Source organism: Salminus brasiliensis, chromosome 11 (genome assembly GCF_030463535.1).
Source record: "Salminus brasiliensis chromosome 11, fSalBra1.hap2, whole genome shotgun sequence".
In the NCBI taxonomy this organism is placed as follows: Eukaryota; Metazoa; Chordata; class Actinopteri; order Characiformes; family Bryconidae; genus Salminus; species Salminus brasiliensis.
Window position 1 is genome coordinate 24563957 of NC_132888.1, and position 25366 is coordinate 24589322.

Genomic DNA, 25366 nt, shown 5'->3' on the forward strand with positions numbered 1-25366 from the left:
TAAAGCTTACATTTCCATGTTATTTACATCTTTTGCACAAATTTGTAGTTGAAACTCTTTTGTGTTGTAAATTTTGATGTGTTGAAATGGAATGCTTTTTCTTGGTTTTGAACAAATATGGTCTTATCTATGAAATTTGAATCCTCTAGTTTGCAAGGTTCTTCTGCTTATGGCCATTCCACCCTTAGAATGCCTGATCTTGTCTGATCTCAGAAGCTAGCTAGGGTTGGGCCTGGTTAGTACTTGAATGGGAGACTGAATGGGAATACCAGGTGTTGTAAGCTTTTTCAATCCTGCAAACAAAGAAAGCTTTCATTTCCATGTTATTTACATCTTTTGCACAAATTTGTAGTTGAAACTCTTTTGTGTTGTAAATGTTGATGTGTTAAAATGGAATGCTTTTTCTTGGTTTTGAACAAATATGGTCTTAGCTATGAAATTTGAATTCTCTAGTTTGCACGGTTCTTCTGTTTACGGCCATTCCACCCTTAGAACGCCTGATCTTGTCTGATCTCAGAAGTTACTTAGAGTTGGGCCTGGTTAGTACTTGAATGGGAGACTGTCTGGGAATACCAGGTGTTGTATGCTTTTTCAATCCTGCAAACAATGAAAGCTTACATTTCCATTTTTTTTTTCATCTTTTGCACAAATTTGTATTTGAAACTCTTTTGTGTTGTAAATGTTGATGTGTTGAAATGGAATGCTTTTTCTTGATTTTAAACAAATATGGTCTTATCTATGAAATTTTAATCCTCTAGTTTGCAAAGTTCTTCTGCTTACGGCCATTCCACCCTTAGAACGCCTGATCTCGTCTGATCTCAGAAGCTACCTAGGGTTGGGCCTGGTTAGTACTTGAATGGGAGACTGTCTGGGAATACCAGGTGTTGTAAGCTTTTCCAGTCCTGCAAACAATTAAAGCTTACATTTCCATGTTATTTACATCTTTTACACACATTTGTAGTTGAAACTCTTTTGTGATGTAAATTTTGATGTGTTGAAATGGAATGCTTTTTCTTGGTTTTGAACAAATATGGTCTTATCTATGAAATTTGAATCCTCTAGTTTGCAAGGTTCTTCTGCTTACGGCCATTCCACCCTTAGAACGCCTGATCTCGTCTGATCTCAGAAGCTACCTAGGGTTGGGCCTGGTTAGTACTTGAATGGGAGACTGTCTGGGAATACCAGGTGTTGTAAGCTTTTCCAGTCCTGCAAACAATTAAAGCTTACATTTCCATGTTATTTACATCTTTTGCACAAATTTGTAGTTGAAACTCTTTTGTGTTGTAAATTTTGATGTGTTGAAATGGAATGCTTTTTCTTGGTTTTGAACAAATATGGTCTTATCTATGAAATTTGAATCCTCTAGTTTGCAAGGTTCTTCTGCTTACGGCCATTCCACCCTTAGAATGCCTGATCTTGTCTGATCTCAGAAGCTAGCTAGGGTTGGGCCTGGTTAGTACTTGAATGGGAGACTGAATGGGAATACCAGGTGTTGTAATCTTTTTCAATCCTGCAAACAAAGAAAGCTTACATTTCCATGTTATTTACATCTTTTGCACAAATTTGTAGTTGAAACTCTTTTGTGTTGTAAATTTTGATGTGTTGAAATGGAATGCTTTTTCTTGGTTTTAAACAAATATGGTCTTATCTATGAAATTTGAATCCTCTAGTTTGCAAGGTTCTTCTGCCTACGGCCATTCCACCCTTAGAACGCCTGATCTCGTCTGATCTCAGAAGCTACCTAGGGTTGGGCCTGGTTAGTACTTGAATGGGAGACTGTCTGGGAATACCAGGTGTTGTAAGCTTTTTCAATGCTGCAAACAATGAAAGCTTACATTTCCATGTTATTTACATCTTTTGCACAAATTTGTAGTTGAAACTCTTTTGTGTTGTAAATTTTGATGTGTTGAAATGGAATGCTTTTTCTTGGTTTTGAACAAATATGGTCTTAGCTATGAAATTTCAATCCTCTAGTTTGCAAGGTTCTTCTGCTTGCGGCCATTCCACCCTTAGATCGCCTGATCTCGTCTGATCTCAGAAGCGACCTAGGGTTGGGCCTGGTTAGTACTTGAATGGGAGACTGAATGGGAATACCAGGTGTTGTAAGCTTTTCCAGTCCTGCAAACAATTAAAGCTTACATTTCCATGTTATTTACATCTTTTGCACAAATTTGTAGTTGAAACTCTTTTGTGTTGTAAATTTTGATGTGTTGAAATGGAATGCTTTTTCTTGGTTTTGAACAAATATGGTCTTAGCTATGAAATTTCAATCCTCTAGTTTGCAAGGTTCTTCTGCTTGCGGCCATTCCACCCTTAGATCGCCTGATCTCGTCTGATCTCAGAAGCGACCTAGGGTTGGGCCTGGTTAGTACTTGAATGGGAGACTGAATGGGAATACCAGGTGTTGTGAGCTTTTCCAGTCCTGCAAACAATTAAAGCTTACATTTCCATGTTATTTACATCTTTTGCACAAATTTGTAGTTGAAACTCTTTTGTGTTGTAAATTTTGATGTGTTGAAATGGAATGCTTTTTCTTGGTTTTGAACAAATATGGTCTTATCTATGAAATTTGAATCCTCTAGTTTGCAAGGTTCTTCTGCTTATGGCCATTCCACCCTTAGAATGCCTGATCTTGTCTGATCTCAGAAGCTAGCTAGGGTTGGGCCTGGTTAGTACTTGAATGGGAGACTGAATGGGAATACCAGGTGTTGTAAGCTTTTTCAATCCTGCAAACAAAGAAAGCTTACATTTCCATGTTATTTACATCTTTTGCACAAATTTGTAGTTGAAACTCTTTTGTGTTGTAAATGTTGATGTGTTAAAATGGAATGCTTTTTCTTGGTTTTGAACAAATATGGTCTTAGCTATGAAATTTGAATTCTCTAGTTTGCAAGGTTCTTCTGTTTACGGCCATTCCACCCTTAGAACGCCTGATCTTGTATGATCTCAGAAGCTACTTAGAGTTGGGCCTGGTTAGTACTTGAATGGGAGACTGTCTGGGAATACCAGGTGTTGTAAGCTTTTTCAATCCTGCAAACAATGAAAGCTTACATTTCCATTTTTTTTCATCTTTTGCACAAATTTGTATTTGAAACTCTTTTGTGTTGTAAATGTTGATGTGTTGAAATGGAATGCTTTTTCTTGATTTTAAACAAATATGGTCTTATCTATGAAATTTTAATCCTCTAGTTTACAAGGTTCTTCTGCTTACGGCCATTCCACCCTTAGAACGCCTGATTTCGTCTGATCTCAGAAGCTACCTAGGGTTGGGCCTGGTTAGTACTTGAATGGGAGACTGTCTGGGAATACCAGGTGTTGTAAGCTTTTCGAGTCCTGCAAACAATTAAAGCTTACATTTCCATGTTATTTACATCTTTTGCACACATTTGTAGTTGAAACTCTTTTGTGATGTAAATTTTGATGTGTTGAAATGGAATGCTTTTTCTTGATTTTAAACAAATATGGTCTTATCTTTGAAATTTGAATCCTCTAGTTTGCAAGGTTCTTCTGTTTACGGCCATTCCACCCTAAGAACGCCTGATCTTGTCTGATCTCAGAAGCTAGCTAGGGTTGGGCCTGGTTAGTACTTGAATGGGAGACTGAATGGGAATACCAGGTGTTGTAAGCTTTTTCAATCCTGCAAACAAAGAAAGCTTACATTTCCATGTTATTTACATCTTTTGCACAAATTTGTAGTTGAAACTCTTTTGTGTTGTAAATGTTGATGTGTTAAAATGGAATGCTTTTTCTTGATTTTAAACAAATATGGTCTTATCTATGAAATTTGAATCCTCTAGTTTGCAAGGTTCTTCTGCTTACGGCCATTCCACCCTTAGAACGCCTGATCTCGTCTGATCTCAGAAACTGCCTAGGGTTGGGCCTGGTTAGTACTTGAATGGGAGACTGTCTGGGAATACCAGGCGTTGTAAGCTTTTCCAGTCCTGCAAACAATTAAAGCTTACATTTCCATGTTATTTACATCTTTTGCACACATTTGTAGTTGAAACTCTTTTGTGATGTAAATTTTGATGTGTTGAAATGGAATGCTTTTTCTTGGTTTTGAACAAATATGGTCTTATCTATGAAATTTGAATCCTCTAGTTTGCAAAGTTCTTCTGCTTACGGCCATTCCACCCTTAGAACGCCTGATCTCGTCTGATCTCAGAAGCTAGCTAGGGTTGGGCCTGGTTAGTACTTGAATGGGAGACTGAATGGGAATACCAGGTGTTGTAAGCTTTTTCAATCCTGCAAACAAAGAAAGCTTACATTTCCATGTTATTTACATCTTTTGCACAAATTTGTAGTTGAAACTCTTTTGTGTTGTAAATGTTGATGTGTTAAAATGGAATGCTTTTTCTTGGTTTTGAACAAATATGGTCTTAGCTATGAAATTTGAATTCTCTAGTTTGCACGGTTCTTCTGTTTACGGCCATTCCACCCTTAGAACGCCTGATCTTGTCTGATCTCAGAAGCTACTTAGAGTTGGGCCTGGTTAGTACTTGAATGGGAGACTGTCTGGGAATACCAGGTGTTGTAAGCTTTTTCAATCCTGCAAGCAATGAAAGCTTACATTTCCATTTTTTTTTCATCTTTTGCACAAATTTGTATTTGAAACTCTTTTGTGTTGTAAATGTTGATGTGTTGAAATGGAATGCTTTTTCTTGATTTTAAACAAATATGGTCTTATCTATGAAATTTTAATCCTCTAGTTTACAAGGTTCTTCTGCTTACGGCCATTCCACCCTTAGAACGCCTGATTTCGTCTGATCTCAGAAGCTACCTAAGGTTGGGCCTGGTTAGTACTTGAATGGGAGACTGTCTGGGAATACCAGGTGTTGTAAGCTTTTCCAGTCCTGCAAACAATTAAAGCTTACATTTCCATGTTATTTACATCTTTTGCACACATTTGTATTTGAAACTCTTTTGTGATGTACATTTTGATGTGTTGAAATGGAATGCTTTTTCTTGGTTTTGAACAAATATGGTCTTATCTATGAAATTTGAATCCTCTAGTTTGCAAGGTTCTTCTGCTTATGGCCATTCCACCCTTAGAACGCCTGATCTCGTCTGATCTCAGAAGCTACCTAGGGTTGGGCCTGGTTAGTACTTGAATGGGAGACTGTCTGGGAATACCAGGTGTTGTAAGCTTTTTCAATGCTGCAAACAATGAAAGCTTACATTTCCATGTTATTTACATCTTTTGCACAAATTTGTAGTTGAAACTCTTTTGTGTTGTAAATTTTGATGTGTTGAAATAGAATGCTTTTTCTTGATTTTAAACAAATATGGTCTTATCTTTGAAATTTGAATCCTCTAGTTTGCAAGGTTCTTCTGTTTACGGCCATTCCACCCTAAGAACGCCTGATCTCGTCTGATCTCAGAAGCTAGCTAGGGTTGGGCCTGGTCAGTACTTGAATGGGAGACTGAATGGGAATACCAGGTGTTGTAAGCTTTTTCAATCCTGCAAACAAAGAAAGCTTACATTTCCATGTTATTTACATCTTTTGCACAAATTTGTAGTTGAAACTCTTTTGTGTTGTAAATGTTGATGTGTTAAAATGGAATGCTTTTTCTTGGTTTTGAACAAATATGGTCTTAGCTATGAAATTTGAATTCTCTAGTTTGCACAGTTCTTCTGTTTACGGCCATTCCACCCTTAGAACGTCTGATCTTGTCTGATCTCAGAAGCTACTTAGGGTTGGGCCTGGTTAGTACTTGAATGGGAGACTGTCTTTGAATACCAGGTGTTGTAAGCTTTTCCAGTCCTGCAAACAATGAAAGCTTACATTTCCATTTTTTTTTCATCTTTTGCACAAATTTGTATTTGAAACTCTTTTGTGTTGTAAATGTTGATGTGTTGAAATGGAATGCTTTTTCTTGATTTTAAACAAATATGGTCTTATCTATGAAATTTGAATCCTCTAGTTTGCAAGGTTCTTCTGCTTACGGCCATTCCACCCTTAGAACGCCTGATCTCGTCTGATCTCAGAAACTGCCTAGGGTTGGGCCTGGTTAGTACTTGAATGAGAGACTGTCTGGGAATACCAGGTGTTGTAAGCTTTTCCAGTCCTGCAAACAATTAAAGCTTACATTTCCATGTTATTTACATCTTTTGCACATATTTGTAGTTGAAACTCTTTTGTGTTGTAAATGTTGATGTGTTAAAATGGAATGCTTTTTCTTGGTTTTGAACAAATATGGTCTTAGCTATGAAATTTGAATTCTCTAGTTTGCACAGTTCTTCTGTTTACGGCCATTCCACCCTTAGAACGTCTGATCTTGTCTGATCTCAGAAGCTACTTAGGGTTGGGCCTGGTTAGTACTTGAATGGGAGACTGTCTGGGAATACCAGGTGTTGTAAGCTTTTCCAGTCCTGCAAACAATGAAAGCTTACATTTCCATTTTTTTTTCATCTTTTGCACAAATTTGTATTTGAAACTCTTTTGTGTTGTAAATGTTGATGTGTTGAAATGGAATGCTTTTTCTTGATTTTAAACAAATATGGTCTTATCTATGAAATTTGAATCCTCTAGTTTGCAAGGTTCTTCTGCTTACGGCCATTCCACCCTTAGAACGCCTGATCTCGTCTGATCTCAGAAACTGCCAAGGGTTGGGCCTGGTTAGTACTTGAATGGGAGACTTTCTGGGAATACCAGGTGTTGTAAGCTTTTCCAGTCCTGCAAACAATTAAAGCTTACATTTCCATGTTATTTACATCTTTTGCACAAATTTGTAGTTGAAACTCTTTTGTGTTGTAAATTTTGATGTGTTGAAATGGAATGTTTTTTCTTGGTTTTGAACAAATATGGTCTTAGCTATGAAATTTGAATTCTCTTGTTTGCACGGTTCTTCTGCTTATGGCCATTCCACCCTTAGAATGCCTGATCTTGTCTGATCTCAGAAGCTAGCTAGGGTTGGGCCTGGTTAGTAGTTGAATGGGAGACTGAATGGGAATACCAGGTGTTGTAAGCTTTTTCAATCCTGCAAACAAAGAAAGCTTACATTTCCATTTTTTTTTCATCTTTTGCACAAATTTGTATTTGAAACTATTTTGTGTTGTAAATGTTGATGTGTTGAAATGGAATGCTTTTTCTTGATTTTAAACAAATATGGTCTTATCTATGAAATTTGAATCCTCTAGTTTGAAAGGTTCTTCTGCTTACGGCCATTCCACCCTTAGAACGCCTGATCTCGTCTGATCTCAGAAGCTACCTAGGGTTGGGCCTGGCTAGTACTTGAATGGGAGACTGGATGGGAATACCAGGTGTTGTAAGCTTTTCCAGTCCTGCAAACAATTAAAGCTTACATTTCCATGTTATTTACATCTTTTGCACAAATTTGTAGTTGAAACTCTTTTGTGTTGTAAATTTTGATGTGTTGACATGGAATGCTTTTTCTTGGTTTTAAACAAATATGGTCTTATCTATGAAATTTGAATCCTCTAGTTTGCAAGGTTCTTCTGCTTACGGCCATTCCACCCTTAGAACGCCTCATCTTGTCTGATCTCAGAAGCTACCTAGGGTTGGGCCTGGTTAGTACTTGAATGGGAGACTGTCTGGGAATACCAGGTGTTGTAAGCTTTTCCAGTCCTGCAAACAATTAAAGCTTACATTTCCATGTTATTTACATCTTTTGCACAAATTTGTAGTTGAAACTCTTTTGTGATATAAATTTTGATGTGTTGAAATGGAATGCTTTTTCTTGGTTCTGAAGAAATATGGTCTTAGCTATGAAATTTGAATCCTCTAGTTTGCAAGGTTCTTCTGCTTATGGCCATTCCACCCTTAGAACGCCTGATCTCGTCTGATCTCAGAAGCTACCTAGGGTTGGGCCTGGTTAGTACTTGAATGGGAGACTGGATGGGAATACCAGGTGTTGTAAGCTTTTCCAGTCCTGCAAACAATTAAAGCTTACATTTCCATGTTATTTACATCTTTTGCACAAATTTGTAGTTGAAACTCTTTTGTGTTGTAAATTTTGATGTGTTGACATGGAATGCTTTTTCTTGGTTTTAAACAAATATGGTCTTATCTATGAAATTTGAATCCTCTAGTTTGCAAGGTTCTTCCGCTTACGGCCATTCCACCCTTAGAACGCCTGATCTCGTCTGATCTCAGAAGCTACCTAGGGTTGGGCCTGGTTAGTACTTGAATGGGAGACTGAATGGGAATACCAGGTGTTGTAAGCTTTTCCAGTCCTGCAAACAATTAAAGCTTACATTTCCATGTTATTTACATCTTTTGCACAAATTTGTAGTTGAAACTCTTTTGTGATGTAAATTTTGATGTGTTGAAATGGAATGTTTTTTCTTGGTTTTGAACAAATATGGTCTTAGCTATGAAATTTGAATTCTCTAGTTTGCACGGTTCTTCTGCTTACGGCCATTCCACCCTTAGAATACCTGATCTTGTCTGATCTCAGAAGCTACCTAGGGTTGGGCCTGGTTAGTACTTGAATGGGAGACTTTCTGGGAATACCAGGTGTTGTAAGCTTTTCCAGTCCTGCAAACAATTAAAGCTTACATTTCCATGTTATTTACATCTTTTGCACAAATTTGTAGTTGAAACTCTTTTGTGTTGTAAATTTTGATGTGTTGAAATGGAATGCTTTTTTTTGGTTTTAAACAAATATGGTCTTATCTATGAAATTTGAATCCTCTAGTTTGCAAGGTTCTTCTGCTTACGGCCATTCCACCCTTAGAACGCCTGATCTCGTCTGATCTCAGAAGCTAGGTAGGGTTGGGCCTGGTTAGTACTTGAATGGGAGACTGAATGGGAATACCAGGTGTTGTAAGCTTTTCCAGTCCTGCAAACAATTAAAGCTTACATTTCCATGTTATTTACATATTTTGCACAAATTTGTAGTTGAAACTCTTTTGTGTTGTAAATGTTGATGTGTTAAAATGGAATGCTTTTTCTTGATTTTGAACAAATATGGTCTTAGCTATGAAATTTGAATCCTCTAGTTTGCAAGGTTCTTCTGCTTACGGCCATTCCACCCTTAGATCGCCTGATCTCGTCTGATCTCAGAAGCTACCTAGGGTTGGGCCTGGTTAGTACTTGAATGGGAGACTGTCTGGGAATACCAGGTGTTGTAAGCTTTTCCAGTCCTGCAAACAATTAAAGCTTACATTTCCATGTTATTTACATCTTTTGCACAAATTTGTAGTTGAAACTCTTTTGTGTTGTAAATGTTGATGTGTTAAAATGGAATGCTTTTTTTTGTTTTTGAACAAATATGGTCTTAGCTATGAAATTTGAATTCTCTAGTTTGCACGGTTCTTCTGTTTGCGGCCATTCCACCCTTAGAACGCCTGATCTTGTCTGATCTCAGAAGCTACTTAGGGTTGGGCCTGGTTAGTACTTGAATGGGAGACTGTCTGGGAATACCAGGTGTTGTAAGCTTTTTCAATCCTGCAAACAATGAAAGCTTATATTTCCATTTTTTTTTCATCTTTTGCACAAATTTGTATTTGAAACTCTTTTGTGTTGTAAATGTTGATGTGTTGAAATGGAATGCTTTTTCTTGATTTTAAACAAATATGGTCTTATCTATGAAATTTGAATCCTCTAGTTTGCAAGGTTCTTCTGCTTACGGCCATTCCACCCTTAGAACGCCTGATCTCGTCTGATCTCAGAAGCTACCTAGGGTTGGGCCTGGTTAGTACTTGAATGGGAGACTGTCTGGGAATACCAGGTGTTGTAAGCTTTTCCAGTCCTGCAAACAATTAAAGCTTACATTTCCATGTTATTTACATATTTTGCACAAATTTGTAGTTGAAACTCTTTTGTGTTGTAAATGTTGATGTGTTAAAATGGAATGCTTTTTCTTGATTTTGAACAAATATGGTCTTAGCTATGAAATTTGAATCCTCTAGTTTGCAAGGTTCTTCTGCTTACGGCCATTCCACCCTTAGATCGCCTGATCTCGTCTGATCTCAGAAGCGACCTAGGGTTGGGCCTGGTTAGTACTTGAATGGGAGACTGTCTGGGAATACCAGGTGTTGTAAGCTTTTCCAGTCCTGCAAACAATTAAAGCTTACATTTCCATGTTATTTACATCTTTTGCACAAATTTGTAGTTGAAACTCTTTTGTGTTGTAAATTTTGATGTGTTGAAATGGAATGCTTTTTCTTGGTTTTGAACAAATATGGTCTTATCTATGAAATTTGAATCCTCTAGTTTGCAAGGTTCTTCTGCTTACGGCCATTCCACCCTTAGAATGCCTGATCTTGTCTGATCTCAGAAGCTAGCTAGGGTTGGGCCTAGTTAGTACTTGAATGGGAGACTGAATGGGAATACCAGGTGTAGTAAGCTTTTTCAATCCTGCAAACAAAGAAAGCTTACATTTCCATGTTATTTACATCTTTTGCACAAATTTGTAGTTGAAACTCTTTTGTGTTGTAAATGTTGATGTGTTAAAATGGAATGCTTTTTCTTGGTTTTAAACAAATATGGTCTTAGCTATGAAATTTGAATTCTCTAGTTTGCACGGTTCTTCTGTTTACGGCCATTCCACCCTTAGAACGCCTGATCTTGTCTGATCTCAGAAGCTACTTAGGGTTGGGCCTGGTTAGTACTTGAATGGAAGACTGTCTGGGAATACCAGTTGTTGTAAGCTTTTTCAATCCTGCAAACAATGAAAGCTTATATTTCCATTTTTTTTCATCTTTTGCACAAATTTGTATTTGAAACTCTTTTGTGTTGTAAATGTTGATGTGTTGAAATGGAATGCTTTTTCTTGATTTTAAACAAATATGGTCTTATCTATGAAATTTGAATCCTCTAGTTTGCAAGGTTCTTCTGCTTACGGCCATTCCACCCTTAGAACGCCTGATCTCGTCTGATCTCAGAAGCTACCTAGGGTTGGGCCTGGTTAGTACTTGAATGGGAGACTGTCTGGGAATACCAGGTGTTGTAAGCTTTTCCAGTCCTGCAAACAATTAAAGCTTACATTTCCATGTTATTTACATCTTTTGCACAAATTTGTAGTTGAAACTCTTTTGTGTTGTAAATTTTGATGTGTTGAAATGGAATGCTTTTTCTTGGTTTTGAACAAATATGGTCTTATCTATGAAATTTGAATCCTCTAGTTTGCAAGGTTCTTCTGCTTACAGCCATTCCACCCTTAGAATGCCTGATCTTGTCTGATCTCAGAAGCTAGCTAGGGTTGGGCCTGGTTAGTACTTGAATGGGAGACTGAATGGGAATACCAGGTGTAGTAAGCTTTTTCAATCCTGCAAACAAAGAAAGCTTACATTTCCATGTTATTTACATCTTTTGCACAAATTTGTAGTTGAAACTCTTTTGTGTTGTAAATGTTGATGTGTTAAAATGGAATGCTTTTTCTTGGTTTTAAACAAATATGGTCTTAGCTATGAAATTTGAATTCTCTAGTTTGCAGGGTACTTCTGTTTACGGCCATTCCACCCTTAGAACGCCTGATCTTGTCTGATCTCAGAAGCTACTTAGAGTTGGGCCTGGTTAGTACTTGAATGGGAGACTGTCTGGGAATACCAGGTGTTGTAAGCTTTTCCAGTCCTGCAAACAATTAAAGCTTACATTTCCATGTTATTTACATCTTTTGCACACATTTGTAGTTGAAACTCTTTTGTGATGTAAATTTTGATGTGTTGAAATTGAATGCTTTTTCTTGGTTTTGAACAAATATGGTCTTAGCTATGAAATTTGAATCCTCTAGTTTGCAAGGTTCTTCTGCTTACGGCCATTCCACCCTTAGAACGCCTGATCTCGTTTGATCTCAGAAGCTACCTAGGGTTGGGCTTGGTTAGTACTTGAATGGGAGACTGTCTCGGAATACCAGGTGTTGTAAGCTTTTCCAGTCCTGCAAACAATTAAAGCTTACATTTCCATGTTATTTACATCTTTTGCACACATTTGTAGTTGAAACTCTTTTGTGATGTAAATTTTGATGTGTTGAAATGGAATGCTTTTTCTTGGTTTTGAACAAATATGGTCTTATCTATGAAATTTGAATCCTCTAGTTTGCAAGGTTCTTCTGCTTACGGCCATTCCACCCTTAGAACGCCTGATCTCGTCTGATCTCAGAAGCTACCTAGGGTTGGGCTTGGTTAGTACTTGAATGGGAGACTGAATGGGAACACCAGGTGTTGTAAGCTTTTTCAATCCTGCAAACAAAGAAAGCTTACATTTCCATGTTATTTACATCTTTTGCACAAATTTGTATTTGAAACTCTTTTGTGTTGTAAATGTTGATGTGTTAAAATGGAATGCTTTTTCTTGGTTTTGAACAAATATGGTCTTAGCTATGAAATTTGAATTCTCTAGTTTGCAAGGTTCTTCTGCTTACGGCCATTCCACCCTTAGAACGCCTGATCTCGTCTGATCTCAGAAGCTACCTAGGGTTGGGCCTGGTTAGTACTTGAATGGGAGACTGTCTGGGAATACCAGGTGTTGCAAGCTTTTCCAGTCCTGCAAACAATTAAAGCTTACATTTCCATGTTATTTACATCTTTTACACACATTTGTAGTTGAAACTCTTTTGTGATGTAAATTTTGATGTGTTGAAATGGAATGCTTTTTCTTGGTTTTGAACAAATATGGTCTTATCTATGAAATTTGAATCCTCTAGTTTGCAAGGTTCTTCTGCTTACGGCCATTCCACCCTTAGAAAGCCTGATCTCGTCTGATCTCAGAAGCTACCTAGGGTTGGGCCTGGTTAGTACTTGAATGGGAGACTGTCTGGGAATACCAGGTGTTGTAAGCTTTTTCAATGCTGCAAACAATGAAAGCTTACATTTCCATGTTATTTACATCTTTTGCACAAATTTGTAGTTGAAACTCTTTTGTGTTGTAAATTTTGATGTGTTGAAATGGAATGCTTTTTCTTGATTTTAAACAAATATGGTCTTATCTTTGAAATTTGAATCCTCTAGTTTGCAAGGTTCTTCTGTTTACGGCCATTCCACCCTAAGAACGCCTGATCTCATCTGATCTCAGAAGCTACCTAGGGTTGGGCCTGGTTAGTACTTGAATGGGAGACTGTCTGGGAATACCAGGTGTTGTAAGCTTTTCCAGTCCTGCAAACAATTAAAGCTTACATTTCCATGTTATTTACATCTTTTACACACATTTGTAGTTGAAACTCTTTTGTGATGTAAATTTTGATGTGTTGAAATGGAATGCTTTTTCTTGGTTTTGAACAAATATGGTCTTATCTATGAAATTTGAATCCTCTAGTTTGCAAGGTTCTTCTGCTTACGGCCATTCCACCCTTAGAACGCCTGATCTCGTCTGATCTCAGAAGCTACCTAGGGTTGGGCCTGGTTAGTACTTGAATGGGAGACTGTCTGGGAATACCAGGTGTTGTAAGCTTTTTCAATGCTGCAAACAATGAAAGCTTACATTTCCATGTTATTTACATCTTTTGCACAAATTTGTAGTTGAAACTCTTTTGTGTTGTAAATTTTGATGTGTTGAAATGGAATGCTTTTTCTTGATTTTAAACAAATATGGTCTTATCTTTGAAATTTGAATCCTCTAGTTTGCAAGGTTCTTCTGTTTACGGCCATTCCACCCTAAGAACGCCTGATCTCGTCTGATCTCAGAAGCTACCTAGGGTTGGGCCTGGTTAGTACTTGAATGGGAGACTGTCTCGGAATACCAGGTGTTGTAAGCTTTTCCAGTCCTGCAAACAATTAAAGCTTACATTTCCATGTTATTTACATCTTTTGCACACATTTGTAGTTGAAACTCTTTTGTGATGTAAATTTTGATGTGTTGAAATGGAATGCTTTTTCTTGGTTTTGAACAAATATGGTCTTATCTATGAAATTTGAATCCTCTAGTTTGCAAGGTTCTTCTGCTTACGGCCATTCCACCCTTAGAACGCCTGATCTCGTCTGATCTCAGAAGCTACCTAGGGTTGGGCCTAGCTAGTACTTGAATGGGAGACTGAATGGGAATACCAGGTGTAGTAAGCTTTTTCAATCCTGCAAACAAAGAAAGCTTACATTTCCATGTTATTTACATCTTTTGTACAAATTTGTAGTTGAAACTCTTTTGTGTTGTAAATGTTGATGTGTTAAAATGGAATGCTTTTTCTTGGTTTTAAACAAATATGGTCTTAGCTATGAAATTTGAATTCTCTAGTTTGCACGGTTCTTCTGTTTACGGCCATTCCACCCTTAGAACGCCTGATCTTGTCTGATCTCAGAAGCTACTTAGGGTTGGGCCTGGTTAGTACTTGAATGGAAGACTGTCTGGGAATACCAGTTGTTGTAAGCTTTTTCAATCCTGCAAACAATGAAAGCTTATATTTCCATTTTTTTTCATCTTTTGCACAAATTTGTATTTGAAACTCTTTTGTGTTGTAAATGTTGATGTGTTGAAATGGAATGCTTTTTCTTGATTTTAAACAAATATGGTCTTATCTATGAAATTTGAATCCTCTAGTTTGCAAGGTTCTTCTGCTTACGGCCATTCCACCCTTAGAACGCCTGATCTCGTCTGATCTCAGAAGCTACCTAGGGTTGGGCCTGGTTAGTACTTGAATGGGAGACTGTCTGGGAATACCAGGTGTTGTAAGCTTTTCCAGTCCTGCAAACAATTAAAGCTTACATTTCCATGTTATTTACATCTTTTGCACAAATTTGTAGTTGAAACTCTTTTGTGTTGTAAATTTTGATGTGTTGAAATGGAATGCTTTTTCTTGGTTTTGAACAAATATGGTCTTATCTATGAAATTTGAATCCTCTAGTTTGCAAGGTTCTTCTGCTTACAGCCATTCCACCCTTAGAATGCCTGATCTTGTCTGATCTCAGAAGCTAGCTAGGGTTGGGCCTGGTTAGTACTTGAATGGGAGACTGAATGGGAATACCAGGTGTAGTAAGCTTTTTCAATCCTGCAAACAAAGAAAGCTTACATTTCCATGTTATTTACATCTTTTGCACAAATTTGTAGTTGAAACTCTTTTGTGTTGTAAATGTTGATGTGTTAAAATGGAATGCTTTTTCTTGGTTTTAAACAAATATGGTCTTAGCTATGAAATTTGAATTCTCTAGTTTGCAGGGTACTTCTGTTTACGGCCATTCCACCCTTAGAACGCCTGATCTTGTCTGATCTCAGAAGCTACTTAGAGTTGGGCCTGGTTAGTACTTGAATGGGAGACTGTCTGGGAATACCAGGTGTTGTAAGCTTTTCCAGTCCTGCAAACAATTAAAGCTTACATTTCCATGTTATTTACATCTTTTGCACACATTTGTAGTTGAAACTCTTTTGTGATGTAAATTTTGATGTGTTGAAATTGAATGCTTTTTCTTGGTTTTGAACAAATATGGTCTTAGCTATGAAATTTGAATCCTCTAGTTTGCAAGGTTCTTCTGCTTACGGCCATTCCACCCTTAGAACGCCTGATCTCGTTTGATCTCAGAAGCTACCTAGGGTTGGGCTTGGTTAGTACTTGAATGGGAGACTGAATGGGAACACCAGGTGTTGTAAGCTTTTTCAATCCTGCAAACAAAGAAAGCTTACATTTCCATGTTATTTACATCTTTTGCACAAATTTGTATTTGAAACTCTTTTGTGTTGTAAATGTTGATGTGTTAAAATGGAATGCTTTTTCTTGGTTTTGAACAAATATGGTCTTAGCTATGAAATTTGAATTCTCTAGTTTGCAAGGTTCTTCTGCTTACGGCCATTCCACCCTTAGAACGCCTGATCTCGTCTGATCTCAGAAGCTACCTAGGGTTGGGCCTGGTTAGTACTTGAATGGGAGACTGTCTGGGAATACCAGGTGTTGTAAGCTTTTCCAGTCCTGCAAACAATTAAAGCTTACATTTCCATGTTATTTACATCTTTTACACACATTTGTAGTTGAAACTCTTTTGTGATGTAAATTTTGATGTGTTGAAATGGAATGCTTTTTCTTGGTTTTGAACAAATATGGTCTTATCTATGAAATTTGAATCCTCTAGTTTGCAAGGTTCTTCTGCTTACGGCCATTCCACCCTTAGAACGCCTGATCTCGTCTGATCTCAGAAGCTACCTAGGGTTGGGCCTGGTTAGTACTTGAATGGGAGACTGTCTGGGAATACCAGGTGTTGTAAGCTTTTTCAATGCTGCAAACAATGAAAGCTTACATTTCCATGTTATTTACATCTTTTGCACAAATTTGTAGTTGAAACTCTTTTGTGTTGTAAATTTTGATGTGTTGAAATGGAATGCTTTTTCTTGATTTTAAACAAATATGGTCTTATCATTGAAATTTGAATCCTCTAGTTTGCAAGGTTCTTCTGTTTACGGCCATTCCACCCTAAGAACGCCTGATCTCGTCTGATCTCAGAAGCTACCTAGGGTTGGGCCTGGTTAGTACTTGAATGGGAGACTGTCTCGGAATACCAGGTGTTGTAAGCTTTTCCAGTCCTGCAAACAATTAAAGCTTACATTTCCATGTTATTTACATCTTTTGCACACATTTGTAGTTGAAACTCTTTTGTGATGTAAATTTTGATGTGTTGAAATGGAATGCTTTTTCTTGGTTTTGAACAAATATGGTCTTATCTATGAAATTTGAATCCTCTAGTTTGCAAGGTTCTTCTGCTTACGGCCATTCCACCCTTAGAACGCCTGATCTCGTCTGATCTCAGAAGCTACCTAGGGTTGGGCTTGGTTAGTACTTGAATGGGAGACTGAATGGGAACACCAGGTGTTGTAAGCTTTTTCAATCCTGCAAACAAAGAAAGCTTACATTTCCATGTTATTTACATCTTTTGCACAAATTTGTATTTGAAACTCTTTTGTGTTGTAAATGTTGATGTGTTAAAATGGAATGCTTTTTCTTGGTTTTGAACAAATATGGTCTTAGCTATGAAATTTGAATTCTCTAGTTTGCAAGGTTCTTCTGCTTACGGCCATTCCACCCTTAGAACGCCTGATCTCGTCTGATCTCAGAAGCTACCTAGGGTTGGGCCTGGTTAGTACTTGAATGGGAGACTGTCTGGGAATACCAGGTGTTGTAAGCTTTTTCAATGCTGCAAACAATGAAAGCTTACATTTCCATGTTATTTACATCTTTTGCACAAATTTGTAGTTGAAACTCTTTTGTGTTGTAAATTTTGATGTGTTGAAATGGAATGCTTTTTCTTGATTTTAAACAAATATGGTCTTATCTTTGAAATTTGAATCCTCTAGTTTGCAAGGTTCTTCTGTTTACGGCCATTCCACCCTAAGAACGCCTGATCTCATCTGATCTCAGAAGCTACCTAGGGTTGGGCCTGGTTAGTACTTGAATGGGAGACTGTCTGGGAATACCAGGTGTTGTAAGCTTTTCCAGTCCTGCAAACAATTAAAGCTTACATTTCCATGTTATTTACATCTTTTACACACATTTGTAGTTGAAACTCTTTTGTGATGTAAATTTTGATGTGTTGAAATGGAATGCTTTTTCTTGGTTTTGAACAAATATGGTCTTATCTATGAAATTTGAATCCTCTAGTTTGCAAGGTTCTTCTGCTTACGGCCATTCCACCCTTAGAACGCCTGATCTCGTCTGATCTCAGAAGCTACCTAGGGTTGGGCCTGGTTAGTACTTGAATGGGAGACTGTCTGGGAATACCAGGTGTTGTAAGCTTTTTCAATGCTGCAAACAATGAAAGCTTACATTTCCATGTTATTTACATCTTTTGCACAAATTTGTAGTTGAAACTCTTTTGTGTTGCAAATTTTGATGTGTTGAAATGGAATGCTTTTTCTTGATTTTAAACAAATATGGTCTTATCTTTGAAATTTGAATCCTCTAGTTTGCAAGGTTCTTCTGTTTACGGCCATTCCACCCTAAGAACGCCTGATCTCGTCTGATCTCAGAAGCTACCTAGGGTTGGGCCTGGTTAGTACTTGAATGGGAGACTGTCTCGGAATACCAGGTGTTGTAAGCTTTTCCAGTCCTGCAAACAATTAAAGCTTACATTTCCATGTTATTTACATCTTTTGCACACATTTGTAGTTGAAACTCTTTTGTGATGTAAATTTTGATGTGTTGAAATGGAATGCTTTTTCTTGGTTTTGAACAAATATGGTCTTAGCTATGAAATTTGAATCCTCTAGTTTGCAAGGTTCTTCTGCTTACGGCCATTCCACCCTTAGAACGCCTGATCTCGTCTGATCTCAGAAGCTACCTAGGGTTGGGCTTGGTTAGTACTTGAATGGGAGACTGAATGGGAACACCAGGTGTTGTAAGCTTTTTCAATCCTGCAAACAAAGAAAGCTTACATTTCCATGTTATTTACATCTTTTGCACAAATTTGTATTTGAAACTCTTTTGTGTTGTAAATGTTGATGTGTTAAAATGGAATGCTTTTTCTTGGTTTTGAACAAATATGGTCTTAGCTATGAAATTTGAATTCTCTAGTTTGCAAGGTTCTTCTGCTTACGGCCATTCCACCCTTAGAACGCCTGATCTCGTCTGATCTCAAAAGCTACCTAGGGTTGGGCCTGGTTAGTACTTGAATGGGAGACTGTCTGGGAATACCAGGTGTTGCAAGCTTTTCCAGTCCTGCAAACAATTAAAGCTTACATTTCCATGTTATTTACATCTTTTACACACATTTGTAGTTGAAACTCTTTTGTGATGAAAATTTTGATGTGTTGAAATGGAATGCTTTTTCTTGGTTTTGAACAAATATGGTCTTATCTATGAAATTTGAATCCTCTAGTTTGCAAGGCTCTTCTGCTTACGGCCATTCCACCCTTAGAACGCCTGATCTCGTCTGATCTCAGAAGCTACCTAGGGTTGGGCCTGGTTAGTACTTGAATGGGAGACTGTCTGGGAATACCAGGTGTTGTAAGCTTTTTCAATGCTGCAAACAATGAAAGCTTACATTTCCATGTTATTTACATCTTTTGCACAAATTTGTAGTTGAAACTCTTTTGTGTTGTAAATTTTGATGTGTTGAAATGGAATGCTTTTTCTTGGTTTTGAACAAATATGGTCTTATCTTTGAAATTTGAATCCTCTAGTTTGCAAGGTTCTTCTGCTTACGGCCATTCCACCCTTAGAACGCCTGATCTAGTCTGATCTCAGAAGCTACCTAGGGTTGGGCCTGGTTAGTACTTGAATGGGAGACTGTCTGGGAATACCAGGTGTTGTAAGCTTTTTCAATGCTGCAAACAATGAAAGCTTACATTTCCATGTTATTTACATCTTTTGCACAAATTTGTAGTTGAAACTCTTTTGTGTTGCAAATTTTGATGTGTTGAAATGGAATGCTTTTTCTTGGTTTTGAACAAATATGGTCTTATCTATGAAATTTGAATCCTCTAGTTTGCAAGGTTCTTCTGCTTGCGGCCATTCCACCCTTAGAATGCCTGATCTTGTCTGATCTCAGAAGCTAGCTAGGGTTGGGCCTGGTTAGTACTTGAATGGGAGACTGAATGGGAATACCAGGTGTTGTAAGCTTTTTCAATCCTGCAAACAAAGAAAGCTTTCATTTCCATGTTATTTACATCTTTTGCACAAATTTGTAGTTGAAACTCTTTTGTGTTGTAAATGTTGATGTGTTAAAATGGAATGCTTTTTCTTGGTTTTGAACAAATATGGTCTTAGCTATGAAATTTGAATTCTCTAGTTTGCACGGTTCTTCTGTTTACGGCCATTCCACCCTTAGAACGCCTGATCTTGTCTGATCTCAGAAGTTACTTAGAGTTGGGCCTGGTTAGTACTTGAATGGGAGACTGTCTGGGAATACCAGGTGTTGTATGCTTTTTCAATCCTGCAAACAATGAAAGCTTACATTTCCATTTTTTTTTCATCTTTTGCACAAATTTGTATTTGAAACTCTTTTGTGTTGTAAATGTTGATGTGTTGAAATGGAATGCTTTTTCTTGATTTTAAACAAATATGGTCTTATCTATGAAATTTTAATCCTCTAGTTTGCAAAGTTCTTCTGCTTACGGCCATTCCACCCTTAGAACGCCTGATCTCGTCTGATCTCAGAAGCTACCTAGGGTTGGGCCTGGTTAGTACTTGAATGGGAGACTGTCTGGGAATACCAGGTGTTGTAAGCTTTTCCAGTCCTGCAAACAATTAAAGCTTACATTTCCATGTTATTTACATCTTTTACACACATTTGTAGTTGAAACTCTTTTGTGATGTAAATTTTGATGTGTTGAAATGGAATGCTTTTTCTTGGTTTTGAACAAATATGGTCTTATCTATGAAATTTGAATCCTCTAGTTTGCAAGGTTCTTCTGCTTGCGGCCATTCCACCCTTAGAACGCCTGATCTCGTCTGATCTCAGAAGCTACCTAGGGTTGGGCCTGGTTAGTACTTGAATGGGAGACTGTCTGGGAATACCAGGTGTTGTAAGCTTTTTCAATGCTGCAAACAATGAAAGCTTACATTTCCATGTTATTTACATCTTTTGCACAAATTTGTAGTTGAAACTCTTTTGTGTTGTAAATGTTGATGTGTTAAAATGGAATGCTTTTTCTTGGTTTTGAACAAATATGGTCTTAGCTATGAAATTTGAATTCTCTAGTTTGCACGGTTCTTCTGTTTACGGCCATTCCACCCTTAGAACGCCTGATCTTGTCTGATCTCAGAAGTTACTTAGAGTTGGGCCTGGTTAGTACTTGAATGGGAGACTGTCTGGGAATACCAGGTGTTGTATGCTTTTTCAATCCTGCAAACAATGAAAGCTTACATTTCCATTTTTTTTTCATCTTTTGCACAAATTTGTATTTGAAACTCTTTTGTGTTGTAAATGTTGATGTGTTGAAATGGAATGCTTTTTCTTGATTTTAAACAAATATGGTCTTATCTATGAAATTTTAATCCTCTAGTTTGCAAAGTTCTTCTGCTTACGGCCATTCCACCCTTAGAACGCCTGATCTCGTCTGATCTCAGAAGCTACCTAGGGTTGGGCCTGGTTAGTACTTGAATGGGAGACTGTCTGGGAATACCAGGTGTTGTAAGCTTTTCCAGTCCTGCAAACAATTAAAGCTTACATTTCCATGTTATTTACATCTTTTACACACATTTGTAGTTGAAACTCTTTTGTGATGTAAATTTTGATGTGTTGAAATGGAATGCTTTTTCTTGGTTTTGAACAAATATGGTCTTATCTATGAAATTTGAATCCTCTAGTTTGCAAGGTTCTTCTGCTTGCGGCCATTCCACCCTTAGAACGCCTGATCTCGTCTGATCTCAGAAGCTACCTAGGGTTGGGCCTGGTTAGTACTTGAATGGGAGACTGTCTGGGAATACCAGGTGTTGTAAGCTTTTTCAATGCTGCAAACAATGAAAGCTTACAATTCCATGTTATTTACATCTTTTGCAAAAATTTGTAGTTGAAACTCTTTTGTGTTGTAAATTTTGATGTGTTGAAATGGAATGCTTTTTCTTGATTTTAAACAAATATGGTCTTATCTTTGAAATTTGAATCCTCTAGTTTGCAAGGTTCTTCTGTTTACGGCCATTTCACCCTAAGAACGCCTGATCTCGTCTGATCTCAGAAGCTACCTAGGGTTGGGCCTGGTTAGTACTTGAATGGGAGACTGTCTCGGAATACCAGGTGTTGTAAGCTTTTCCAGTCCTGCAAACAATTAAAGCTTACATTTCCATGTTATTTACATCTTTTGCACACATTTGTAGTTGAAACTCTTTTGTGATGTAAATTTTGATGTGTTGAAATGGAATGCTTTTTCTTGGTTTTGAACAAATATGGTCTTATCTATGAAATTTGAATCCTCTAGTTTGCAAGGTTCTTCTGCTTACGGCCATTCCACCCTTAGAACGCCTGATCTCGTCTGATCTCAGAAGCTACCTAGGGTTGGGCCTGGTTAGTACTTGAATAGGAGACTGAATGGGAATACCAGGTGTTGTAAGCTTTTCCAGTCCTGCAAACAATTAAAGCTTACATTTCCATGTTATTTACATATTTTGCACAAATTTGTAGTTGAAACTCTTTTGTGTTGTAAATTTTGATGTGTTGAAATGGAATGCTTTTTCTTGGTTTTGAACAAATATGGTCTTATCTATGAAATTTGAATCCTCTAGTTTGCAAGGTTCTTCTGCTTACGGCCATTCCACCCTTAGAATGCCTGATCTTGTCTGATCTCAGAAGCTAGCTAGCGTTGGGCATGGTTAGTACTTGAATGGGAGACTGAATGGGAATACCAGGTGTTGTAATCTTTTTCAATCCTGCAAACAAAGAAAGCTTACATTTCCATGTTATTTACATCTTTTCACAAATTTGTAGTTGAAACTCTTTTGTGTTGTAAATTTTGATGTGTTGAAATGGAATGCTTTTTCTTGGTTTTAAACAAATATGGTCTTATCTATGAAATTTGAATCCTCTAGTTTGCAAGGTTCTTCTGCTTACGGCCATTCCACCCTTAGAACGCCTGATCTCGTCTGATCTCAGAAGCTACCTAGGGTTGGGCCTGGTTAGTACTTGAATGGGAGACTGTCTGGGAATACCAGGTGTTGTAAGCTTTTCCAGTCCTGCAAACAATTAAAGCTTACATTTCCATGTTATTTACATCTTTTGCACACATTTGTAGTTGAAACTCTTTTGTGATGTAAATTTTGATGTGTTGAAATGGAATGCTTTTTCTTGATTTTAAACAAATATGGTCTTATCTTTGAAATTTGAATCCTCTAGTTTGCAAGGTTCTTCTGTTTACGGCCATTCCACCCTAAGAACGCCTGATCTTGTCTGATCTCAGAAGCTAGCTAGGGTTGGGCCTGGTTAGTACTTGAATGGGAGACTGAATGGGAATACCAGGTGTTGTAAGCTTTTTCAATCCTGCAAACAAAGAAAGCTTACATTTCCATGTTATTTACATCTTTTGCACAAATTTGTAGTTGAAACTCTTTTGTGTTGTAAATGTTGATGTGTTAAAATGGAATGCTTTTTCTTGATTTTAAACAAATATGGTCTTATCTATGAAATTTGAATCCTCTAGTTTGCAAGGTTCTTCTGCTTACGGCCATTCCACCCTTAGAACGCCTGATCTCGTCTGATCTCAGAAACTGCCTAGGGTTGGGCCTGGTTAGTACTTGAATGGGAGACTGTCTGGGAATACCAGGTGTTGTAAGCATTTCCAGTCCTGCAAACAATTAAAGCTTACATTTCCATGTTATTTACATCTTTTGCACACATTTGTAGTTGAAACTCTTTTGTGATGTAAATTTTGATGTGTTGAAATGGAATGCTTTTTCTTGGTTTTGAACAAATATGGTCTTATCTATGAAATTTGAATCCTCTAGTTTGCAAAGTTCTTCTGCTTACGGCCATTCCACCCTTAGAACGCCTGATCTCGTCTGATCTCAGAAGCTAGCTAGGGTTGGGCCTGGTTAGTACTTGAATGGGAGACTGAATGGGAATACCAGGTGTTGTAAGCTTTTTCAATCCTGCAAACAAAGAAAGCTTACATTTCCATGTTATTTACATCTTTTGCACAAATTTGTAGTTGAAACTCTTTTGTGTTGTAAATGTTGATGTGTTAAAATGGAATGCTTTTTCTTGGTTTTGAACAAATATGGTCTTAGCTATGAAATTTGAATTCTCTAGTTTGCACGGTTCTTCTGTTTACGGCCATTCCACCCTTAGAACGCCTAATCTTGTCTGATCTCAGAAGCTACTTAGAGTTGGGCCTGGTTAGTACTTGAATGGGAGACTGTCTGGGAATACCAGGTGTTGTAAGCTTTTTCAATCCTGCAAACAATGAAAGCTTACATTTCCATTTTTTTTTCATCTTTTGCAGAAATTTGTATTTGAAACTCTTTTGTGTTGTAAATGTTGATGTGTTGAAATGGAATGCTTTTTCTTGATTTTAAACAAATATGGTCTTATCTATGAAATTTTAATCCTCTAGTTTACAAGGTTCTTCTGCTTACGGCCATTCCACCCTTAGAACGCCTGATTTCGTCTGATCTCAGAAGCTACCTAGGGTTGGGCCTGGTTAGTACTTGAATGGGAGACTGTCTGGGAATACCAGGTGTTGTAAGCTTTTCCAGTCCTGCAAACAATTAAAGCTCACATTTCCATGTTATTTACATCTTTTGCACACATTTGTAGTTGAAACTCTTTTGTGATGTACATTTTGATGTGTTGAAATGGAATGCTTTTTCTTGGTTTTGAACAAATATGGTCTTATCTATGAAATTTGAATCCTCTAGTTTGCAAGGTTCTTCTGCTTATGGCCATTCCACCCTTAGAACGCCTGATCTCGTCTGATCTCAGAAGCTACCTAGGGTTGGGCCTGGTTAGTACTTGAATGGGAGACTGTCTGGGAATACCAGGTGTTGTAAGCTTTTTCAATGCTGCAAACAATGAAAGCTTACATTTCCATGTTATTTACATCTTTTGCACAAATTTGTAGTTGAAACTCTTTTGTGTTGTAAATTTTGATGTGTTGAAATGGAATGCTTTTTCTTGATTTTAAACAAATATGGTCTTATTTTTGAAATTTGAATCCTCTAGTTTGCAAGGTTCTTCTGTTTACGGCCATTCCACCCTAAGAACGCCTGATCTCGTCTGATCTCAGAAGCTAGCTAGGGTTGGGCCTGGTTAGTACTTGAATGGGAGACTGAATGGGAATACCAGGTGTTGTAAGCTTTTTCAATCCTGCAAACAATGAAAGCTTACATTTCCATGTTATTTACATCTTTTGCACAAATTTGTAGTTGAAACTCTTTTGTGTTGTAAATGTTGATGTGTTAAAATGGAATGCTTTTTCTTGGTTTTGAACAAATATGGTCTTAGCTATGAAATTTGAATTCTCTAGTTTGCACAGTTCTTCTGTTTACGGCCATTCCACCCTTAGAACGTCTGATCTTGTCTGATCTCAGAAGCTACTTAGGGTTGGGCCTGGTTAGTACTTGAATGGGAGACTGTCTTTGAATACCAGGTGTTGTAAGCTTTTCCAGTCCTGCAAACAATGAAAGCTTACATTTCCATTTTTTTTTCATCTTTTGCACAAATTTGTATTTGAAACTCTTTTGTGTTGTAAATGTTGATGTGTTGAAATGGAATGCTTTTTCTTGATTTTAAACAAATATGGTCTTATCTATGAAATTTGAATCCTCTAGTTTGCAAGGTTCTTCTGCTTACGGCCATTCCACCCTTAGAACGCCTGATCTCGTCTGATCTCAGAAACTGCCTAGGGTTGGGCCTGGTTAGTACTTGAATGAGAGACTGTCTGGGAATACCAGGTGTTGTAAGCTTTTCCAGTCCTGCAAACAATTAAAGCTTACATTTCCATGTTATTTACATCTTTTGCACAAATTTGTAGTTGAAACTCTTTTGTGATATAAATTTTGATGTGTTGAAATGGAATGCTTTTTCTTGGTTCTGAAGAAATATGGTCTTAGCTATGAAATT

General features: G+C 37.5%; 82 pseudogenes; all 82 read left to right on the forward strand.

The window, feature by feature from the left end:
• Window positions 1–165: 165 nt before the first annotated feature.
• Window positions 166–284, forward strand: LOC140566482 (5S ribosomal RNA; annotated as a pseudogene).
• A 185-nt stretch (window positions 285–469) lies between these two features.
• LOC140566839 (5S ribosomal RNA) lies at window positions 470–588 on the forward strand (annotated as a pseudogene).
• A 186-nt stretch (window positions 589–774) lies between these two features.
• On the forward strand, window positions 775–893 carry LOC140570422 (5S ribosomal RNA; annotated as a pseudogene).
• Window positions 894–1078: 185 nt separating this feature from the next.
• On the forward strand, window positions 1079–1197 carry LOC140570433 (5S ribosomal RNA; annotated as a pseudogene).
• Window positions 1198–1382: 185 nt separating this feature from the next.
• Window positions 1383–1501, forward strand: LOC140566758 (5S ribosomal RNA; annotated as a pseudogene).
• Window positions 1502–1686: 185 nt separating this feature from the next.
• On the forward strand, window positions 1687–1805 carry LOC140570391 (5S ribosomal RNA; annotated as a pseudogene).
• A 185-nt stretch (window positions 1806–1990) lies between these two features.
• Window positions 1991–2109, forward strand: LOC140573009 (5S ribosomal RNA; annotated as a pseudogene).
• A 185-nt stretch (window positions 2110–2294) lies between these two features.
• Window positions 2295–2413, forward strand: LOC140566517 (5S ribosomal RNA; annotated as a pseudogene).
• A 185-nt stretch (window positions 2414–2598) lies between these two features.
• LOC140566483 (5S ribosomal RNA) lies at window positions 2599–2717 on the forward strand (annotated as a pseudogene).
• A 185-nt stretch (window positions 2718–2902) lies between these two features.
• On the forward strand, window positions 2903–3021 carry LOC140566971 (5S ribosomal RNA; annotated as a pseudogene).
• Window positions 3022–3205: 184 nt separating this feature from the next.
• Window positions 3206–3324, forward strand: LOC140570138 (5S ribosomal RNA; annotated as a pseudogene).
• Window positions 3325–3509: 185 nt separating this feature from the next.
• LOC140571565 (5S ribosomal RNA) lies at window positions 3510–3628 on the forward strand (annotated as a pseudogene).
• A 185-nt stretch (window positions 3629–3813) lies between these two features.
• LOC140567116 (5S ribosomal RNA) lies at window positions 3814–3932 on the forward strand (annotated as a pseudogene).
• A 185-nt stretch (window positions 3933–4117) lies between these two features.
• LOC140567051 (5S ribosomal RNA) lies at window positions 4118–4236 on the forward strand (annotated as a pseudogene).
• Window positions 4237–4421: 185 nt separating this feature from the next.
• LOC140566236 (5S ribosomal RNA) lies at window positions 4422–4540 on the forward strand (annotated as a pseudogene).
• A 185-nt stretch (window positions 4541–4725) lies between these two features.
• Window positions 4726–4844, forward strand: LOC140572322 (5S ribosomal RNA; annotated as a pseudogene).
• Window positions 4845–5029: 185 nt separating this feature from the next.
• LOC140566253 (5S ribosomal RNA) lies at window positions 5030–5148 on the forward strand (annotated as a pseudogene).
• Window positions 5149–5333: 185 nt separating this feature from the next.
• Window positions 5334–5452, forward strand: LOC140570190 (5S ribosomal RNA; annotated as a pseudogene).
• Window positions 5453–5637: 185 nt separating this feature from the next.
• Window positions 5638–5756, forward strand: LOC140567683 (5S ribosomal RNA; annotated as a pseudogene).
• A 185-nt stretch (window positions 5757–5941) lies between these two features.
• Window positions 5942–6060, forward strand: LOC140567770 (5S ribosomal RNA; annotated as a pseudogene).
• Window positions 6061–6245: 185 nt separating this feature from the next.
• LOC140566000 (5S ribosomal RNA) lies at window positions 6246–6364 on the forward strand (annotated as a pseudogene).
• A 185-nt stretch (window positions 6365–6549) lies between these two features.
• Window positions 6550–6668, forward strand: LOC140572352 (5S ribosomal RNA; annotated as a pseudogene).
• A 185-nt stretch (window positions 6669–6853) lies between these two features.
• On the forward strand, window positions 6854–6972 carry LOC140567449 (5S ribosomal RNA; annotated as a pseudogene).
• Window positions 6973–7157: 185 nt separating this feature from the next.
• On the forward strand, window positions 7158–7276 carry LOC140570237 (5S ribosomal RNA; annotated as a pseudogene).
• Window positions 7277–7461: 185 nt separating this feature from the next.
• LOC140566998 (5S ribosomal RNA) lies at window positions 7462–7580 on the forward strand (annotated as a pseudogene).
• Window positions 7581–7765: 185 nt separating this feature from the next.
• LOC140570511 (5S ribosomal RNA) lies at window positions 7766–7884 on the forward strand (annotated as a pseudogene).
• A 185-nt stretch (window positions 7885–8069) lies between these two features.
• Window positions 8070–8188, forward strand: LOC140568155 (5S ribosomal RNA; annotated as a pseudogene).
• A 185-nt stretch (window positions 8189–8373) lies between these two features.
• LOC140570489 (5S ribosomal RNA) lies at window positions 8374–8492 on the forward strand (annotated as a pseudogene).
• Window positions 8493–8677: 185 nt separating this feature from the next.
• On the forward strand, window positions 8678–8796 carry LOC140571153 (5S ribosomal RNA; annotated as a pseudogene).
• A 185-nt stretch (window positions 8797–8981) lies between these two features.
• Window positions 8982–9100, forward strand: LOC140568518 (5S ribosomal RNA; annotated as a pseudogene).
• Window positions 9101–9285: 185 nt separating this feature from the next.
• On the forward strand, window positions 9286–9404 carry LOC140572641 (5S ribosomal RNA; annotated as a pseudogene).
• Window positions 9405–9589: 185 nt separating this feature from the next.
• LOC140570445 (5S ribosomal RNA) lies at window positions 9590–9708 on the forward strand (annotated as a pseudogene).
• Window positions 9709–9893: 185 nt separating this feature from the next.
• Window positions 9894–10012, forward strand: LOC140570963 (5S ribosomal RNA; annotated as a pseudogene).
• Window positions 10013–10197: 185 nt separating this feature from the next.
• On the forward strand, window positions 10198–10316 carry LOC140568084 (5S ribosomal RNA; annotated as a pseudogene).
• A 185-nt stretch (window positions 10317–10501) lies between these two features.
• LOC140567728 (5S ribosomal RNA) lies at window positions 10502–10620 on the forward strand (annotated as a pseudogene).
• Window positions 10621–10804: 184 nt separating this feature from the next.
• On the forward strand, window positions 10805–10923 carry LOC140570457 (5S ribosomal RNA; annotated as a pseudogene).
• A 185-nt stretch (window positions 10924–11108) lies between these two features.
• LOC140567366 (5S ribosomal RNA) lies at window positions 11109–11227 on the forward strand (annotated as a pseudogene).
• Window positions 11228–11412: 185 nt separating this feature from the next.
• Window positions 11413–11531, forward strand: LOC140566237 (5S ribosomal RNA; annotated as a pseudogene).
• Window positions 11532–11716: 185 nt separating this feature from the next.
• On the forward strand, window positions 11717–11835 carry LOC140572360 (5S ribosomal RNA; annotated as a pseudogene).
• Window positions 11836–12020: 185 nt separating this feature from the next.
• On the forward strand, window positions 12021–12139 carry LOC140571367 (5S ribosomal RNA; annotated as a pseudogene).
• A 185-nt stretch (window positions 12140–12324) lies between these two features.
• LOC140570870 (5S ribosomal RNA) lies at window positions 12325–12443 on the forward strand (annotated as a pseudogene).
• A 185-nt stretch (window positions 12444–12628) lies between these two features.
• On the forward strand, window positions 12629–12747 carry LOC140571190 (5S ribosomal RNA; annotated as a pseudogene).
• A 185-nt stretch (window positions 12748–12932) lies between these two features.
• LOC140569864 (5S ribosomal RNA) lies at window positions 12933–13051 on the forward strand (annotated as a pseudogene).
• A 185-nt stretch (window positions 13052–13236) lies between these two features.
• Window positions 13237–13355, forward strand: LOC140570468 (5S ribosomal RNA; annotated as a pseudogene).
• Window positions 13356–13540: 185 nt separating this feature from the next.
• On the forward strand, window positions 13541–13659 carry LOC140570059 (5S ribosomal RNA; annotated as a pseudogene).
• Window positions 13660–13844: 185 nt separating this feature from the next.
• Window positions 13845–13963, forward strand: LOC140566902 (5S ribosomal RNA; annotated as a pseudogene).
• A 185-nt stretch (window positions 13964–14148) lies between these two features.
• LOC140567729 (5S ribosomal RNA) lies at window positions 14149–14267 on the forward strand (annotated as a pseudogene).
• Window positions 14268–14451: 184 nt separating this feature from the next.
• Window positions 14452–14570, forward strand: LOC140570480 (5S ribosomal RNA; annotated as a pseudogene).
• Window positions 14571–14755: 185 nt separating this feature from the next.
• Window positions 14756–14874, forward strand: LOC140567367 (5S ribosomal RNA; annotated as a pseudogene).
• A 185-nt stretch (window positions 14875–15059) lies between these two features.
• Window positions 15060–15178, forward strand: LOC140566238 (5S ribosomal RNA; annotated as a pseudogene).
• Window positions 15179–15363: 185 nt separating this feature from the next.
• On the forward strand, window positions 15364–15482 carry LOC140571959 (5S ribosomal RNA; annotated as a pseudogene).
• A 185-nt stretch (window positions 15483–15667) lies between these two features.
• On the forward strand, window positions 15668–15786 carry LOC140570491 (5S ribosomal RNA; annotated as a pseudogene).
• Window positions 15787–15971: 185 nt separating this feature from the next.
• On the forward strand, window positions 15972–16090 carry LOC140570503 (5S ribosomal RNA; annotated as a pseudogene).
• Window positions 16091–16275: 185 nt separating this feature from the next.
• Window positions 16276–16394, forward strand: LOC140570060 (5S ribosomal RNA; annotated as a pseudogene).
• A 185-nt stretch (window positions 16395–16579) lies between these two features.
• Window positions 16580–16698, forward strand: LOC140571369 (5S ribosomal RNA; annotated as a pseudogene).
• Window positions 16699–16883: 185 nt separating this feature from the next.
• Window positions 16884–17002, forward strand: LOC140570515 (5S ribosomal RNA; annotated as a pseudogene).
• A 185-nt stretch (window positions 17003–17187) lies between these two features.
• On the forward strand, window positions 17188–17306 carry LOC140569981 (5S ribosomal RNA; annotated as a pseudogene).
• A 185-nt stretch (window positions 17307–17491) lies between these two features.
• On the forward strand, window positions 17492–17610 carry LOC140570527 (5S ribosomal RNA; annotated as a pseudogene).
• A 185-nt stretch (window positions 17611–17795) lies between these two features.
• LOC140570061 (5S ribosomal RNA) lies at window positions 17796–17914 on the forward strand (annotated as a pseudogene).
• Window positions 17915–18099: 185 nt separating this feature from the next.
• On the forward strand, window positions 18100–18218 carry LOC140571371 (5S ribosomal RNA; annotated as a pseudogene).
• Window positions 18219–18403: 185 nt separating this feature from the next.
• On the forward strand, window positions 18404–18522 carry LOC140572553 (5S ribosomal RNA; annotated as a pseudogene).
• A 185-nt stretch (window positions 18523–18707) lies between these two features.
• LOC140570539 (5S ribosomal RNA) lies at window positions 18708–18826 on the forward strand (annotated as a pseudogene).
• A 185-nt stretch (window positions 18827–19011) lies between these two features.
• On the forward strand, window positions 19012–19130 carry LOC140571396 (5S ribosomal RNA; annotated as a pseudogene).
• Window positions 19131–19315: 185 nt separating this feature from the next.
• LOC140566573 (5S ribosomal RNA) lies at window positions 19316–19434 on the forward strand (annotated as a pseudogene).
• Window positions 19435–19619: 185 nt separating this feature from the next.
• Window positions 19620–19738, forward strand: LOC140566840 (5S ribosomal RNA; annotated as a pseudogene).
• Window positions 19739–19923: 185 nt separating this feature from the next.
• LOC140570550 (5S ribosomal RNA) lies at window positions 19924–20042 on the forward strand (annotated as a pseudogene).
• Window positions 20043–20227: 185 nt separating this feature from the next.
• LOC140566735 (5S ribosomal RNA) lies at window positions 20228–20346 on the forward strand (annotated as a pseudogene).
• Window positions 20347–20531: 185 nt separating this feature from the next.
• On the forward strand, window positions 20532–20650 carry LOC140566842 (5S ribosomal RNA; annotated as a pseudogene).
• A 185-nt stretch (window positions 20651–20835) lies between these two features.
• Window positions 20836–20954, forward strand: LOC140570562 (5S ribosomal RNA; annotated as a pseudogene).
• Window positions 20955–21139: 185 nt separating this feature from the next.
• LOC140566746 (5S ribosomal RNA) lies at window positions 21140–21258 on the forward strand (annotated as a pseudogene).
• A 185-nt stretch (window positions 21259–21443) lies between these two features.
• LOC140571724 (5S ribosomal RNA) lies at window positions 21444–21562 on the forward strand (annotated as a pseudogene).
• A 185-nt stretch (window positions 21563–21747) lies between these two features.
• On the forward strand, window positions 21748–21866 carry LOC140572538 (5S ribosomal RNA; annotated as a pseudogene).
• A 488-nt stretch (window positions 21867–22354) lies between these two features.
• LOC140570575 (5S ribosomal RNA) lies at window positions 22355–22473 on the forward strand (annotated as a pseudogene).
• A 185-nt stretch (window positions 22474–22658) lies between these two features.
• On the forward strand, window positions 22659–22777 carry LOC140571566 (5S ribosomal RNA; annotated as a pseudogene).
• Window positions 22778–22962: 185 nt separating this feature from the next.
• Window positions 22963–23081, forward strand: LOC140566676 (5S ribosomal RNA; annotated as a pseudogene).
• Window positions 23082–23266: 185 nt separating this feature from the next.
• Window positions 23267–23385, forward strand: LOC140567063 (5S ribosomal RNA; annotated as a pseudogene).
• Window positions 23386–23570: 185 nt separating this feature from the next.
• Window positions 23571–23689, forward strand: LOC140567772 (5S ribosomal RNA; annotated as a pseudogene).
• Window positions 23690–23874: 185 nt separating this feature from the next.
• Window positions 23875–23993, forward strand: LOC140570139 (5S ribosomal RNA; annotated as a pseudogene).
• A 185-nt stretch (window positions 23994–24178) lies between these two features.
• Window positions 24179–24297, forward strand: LOC140566265 (5S ribosomal RNA; annotated as a pseudogene).
• Window positions 24298–24482: 185 nt separating this feature from the next.
• LOC140572978 (5S ribosomal RNA) lies at window positions 24483–24601 on the forward strand (annotated as a pseudogene).
• A 185-nt stretch (window positions 24602–24786) lies between these two features.
• Window positions 24787–24905, forward strand: LOC140567684 (5S ribosomal RNA; annotated as a pseudogene).
• Window positions 24906–25090: 185 nt separating this feature from the next.
• On the forward strand, window positions 25091–25209 carry LOC140567771 (5S ribosomal RNA; annotated as a pseudogene).
• Window positions 25210–25366: the final 157 nt, after the last annotated feature.